The sequence below is a fragment of the Heliangelus exortis genome, chromosome 1 (assembly GCF_036169615.1).
Source record: "Heliangelus exortis chromosome 1, bHelExo1.hap1, whole genome shotgun sequence".
NCBI lineage: Eukaryota > Metazoa > Chordata > Aves > Apodiformes > Trochilidae > Heliangelus > Heliangelus exortis.
The window spans coordinates 68,132,417-68,135,279 of NC_092422.1; the positions used below are offsets into that span (position 1 = coordinate 68,132,417).

Here is a 2,863-nt window from a genome sequence, read left to right on the forward strand (position 1 = left end):
TTAAATACGGAGAGTACGAATGGAAAGAGAACTTGCCTGCTTAATTAAAATACAAGTAATGTACAGAAAAGGGCATACATTTGCCTGTAGTTAGGCCAAAAGAAATGGCTTTTCTTAACCTGCAGGTTTGGTTTTCCCTTCTTTAATTATTAACTGATCCTGCCCTAATCAGAAGGTTAATTTAAATCATGACATTATGAAAGAAATTTCTACACAGCTTTAGAGATGTGTGTGGATGAGTGTATGATCTCTAGTTCAGGGATGGGATCCAGCACTGAGCAGCCATATTAAATGAGACAGAAGAGCAGCACAGATTGTTATGTCTCTGTTAAAATTACCAGGACTAGATATCTCAGAGGGAATTTTAAAATCTCCTCAGTAGTTAGCCTCCTACATGGTAATCTCCACTTTTCTTCTCACTTGCACTTATTATCCTGACATATAGTAATGTTAGACTAAAATTTTTTAAGATTTCATATCAATTTTTTGGTTTTGCTGCCATTAGTTGTCTCTTTAGATATAATTAATGCATAGATGATTGTCCACATTACTTTTGAATTTTATTAAGTGTTTTCTAGTGCTGCATTTCATGTATATGAATACCTACATTGTCATAGAAAAATCTAATGTTTTATAACTCACAACCTTCTAATTTTGTTGCATACCTCTATTTCTGTGCTATAAGGCAGGAAAGCAAAACTCTCACCCTATCTTTAGACCACTTACTATTTTATGCACTTCTTTTTTGTTTTACTCATTTCCTGTTTACTGTAAAAGATCTTTTACAGCTCTTCAGAAGGAGTTCACAGTACAACACAATCTGTTAGCTTTCATTTAGACAGTTCCAGTTCAAAGTGTACTATGGAGTGTCTATTAGTGTAACTGAGAGTGATACACAGGGAAAGGTATTGGCATAAAGAGTATTTCATATATTTACAGTGCAAAATTTTAAGCATAAACTATGCAGAGATTAAAGTATGAATATTAAGTGAACCGTGGACGAGAAATATTCTTGTTAAGGCCTGCACAGAGCTACCTAGTCATACCATGCCACTGTCTTCCCCATTTTTAACTGTGAGATCATATGAAAATACAGATGACAACTTTTCCTAAAGTTTCCTAAAGATGACACGTTTTCCTAAAGTTCTGCTCCTGGGATCTCTCGGAAAGTTCTTCACATGCTGAGAGTAACAAGACCAGCACCACCGATGGAGACAAGCCAGAACTTTATCTTATGCCACAAAATGTCTTCACCAACATCTGCTCTCTCATCAGCACACAACAGTTCTCCATCTGTGCCAGGGATCATGCTCCAGGATCACATCCCACCCTTCAGCAATTAGGCCACCAAGCTGCTAAGGACAATTGGTAAGTAACATTTTTCCGTCGCTTTCTTTTATCTGATCATTATTGTTTGCCACTTGAGAGAGGGAGTTAGAGAGGGAAAATAAATTAAAAAAAAAATAAAAAAAAGAAAGAAAGAAAATATAGGTATTTACAATGAGTTGTTGAAACATTTTAAATATAAGGCTTTGTCTCATTTAAGTTTCCTCTTCAATTATCTGCTGCTGCTACTTGAAATTTTCAGGGCTTTTTGAGCCCTGTAATAAATTGTTTGATTTATAATTATAATGATTTATTCGTGCTGGGGAGGGAAACCATGCTGATTACTTCTTTCTTGGTTTTGCTGTGTCATTCTCTATGATCACAGTATGTATTGCAATGGTTTTACTGAAAACATGAAAAAAATCTATCAATATAATTTTCTAAAAGCAAATACATTGATACACAGGCTGCAAACTATCATGTAAAAATGAACATACCTGGTGAATGTACAGATACTTCTTTTTTTCCCCAGAAAATAAATTTTTACCTATACTAAGAATTAGACATGTTCTCCTTTATTTTCTTGCTCACACATAGCAATCTATGGCAATCTATTATCTTGTTTGCTTTTTTTTTTTTTTTTTGCTGTGCACTAGGCTGATCGTTTCAATGATTTTCACTTAATAGCCTCAAGCCATTCCTCTGATCATTGCATTGGATGATGGTCCTACTTAACACAAAACCAGTACCAACCAGTTTCCACTTACATATACTACAATGAATCCAGGGAAAAAGCCAACCAACTGGATGTTTTAATATCTACTTGTTTTGTGTCCTTTGAATAAAATTCATTCACCCTTTTAGAGAGGGCCAAGAAGTACATCATTTTGAGTGCTTGGTTTTTTTGCTGCATTCAGGCCTCCTGCACAAATAGGAACTTTACTCTTCTTTCAGTATTAGCATTTTGCCTGCAAATAGAAATGATTTAACCTTCAATTAAGCATGCTACAGATCAGTGGCACACTACTCACTTCAAGTTTATCCCATATTTACAAGAGGAGAAAAGGTTTCTACATTTCTTGACAACTCATATCATCAACTAACCAAAATCTAATCCAGATTATTAGTGACTGAAAACCACCATCTCAAATGCCAAGTGATTTTTATCACCTCTGTCCAATGTCTCCAGAAACTATCATTTATGGTGATAAGAAATATTTGTTTTTATGAAAACAAGTGAACAGGTTCCTTCCTTCAGCTCTGCCAAATAGTTTTTTGTCTAGAAATTGCTCCATGGATTGACTGGTTTTATTAACCTCCCTTCCTAGGCAGAGCTTTGAAAGGAGAAAAAAAGCATGGCACCTCATCTACCTAGTCAGTTATTTATTATATTGCTTCCTTGCTTCAATACACTCTGCAAAGCTTCTGTTTATCTTTTTTCTCTGCCTTGTACCTGCACTTCAAGCATAAGTCTGATATTTCTGACATCTCTACAGAGAAACCCAGAGATGTTGCTGTGCAGAAGCTCCTCCGAGGA

General features: G+C 35.4%; 1 long non-coding RNA gene across 1 annotated transcript; it reads left to right on the plus strand.

Annotated features, from left to right (window-relative positions):
• The first annotated feature begins 1,096 nt into the window (after nt 1–1,096).
• On the plus strand, nt 1,097–2,206 carry LOC139797651 (uncharacterized). The gene is made up of 2 exons (XR_011726539.1): nt 1,097–1,368; nt 1,983–2,206. It is a non-coding gene; the product is annotated as an uncharacterized lncRNA (long non-coding RNA).
• Nucleotides 2,207–2,863: the final 657 nt, after the last annotated feature.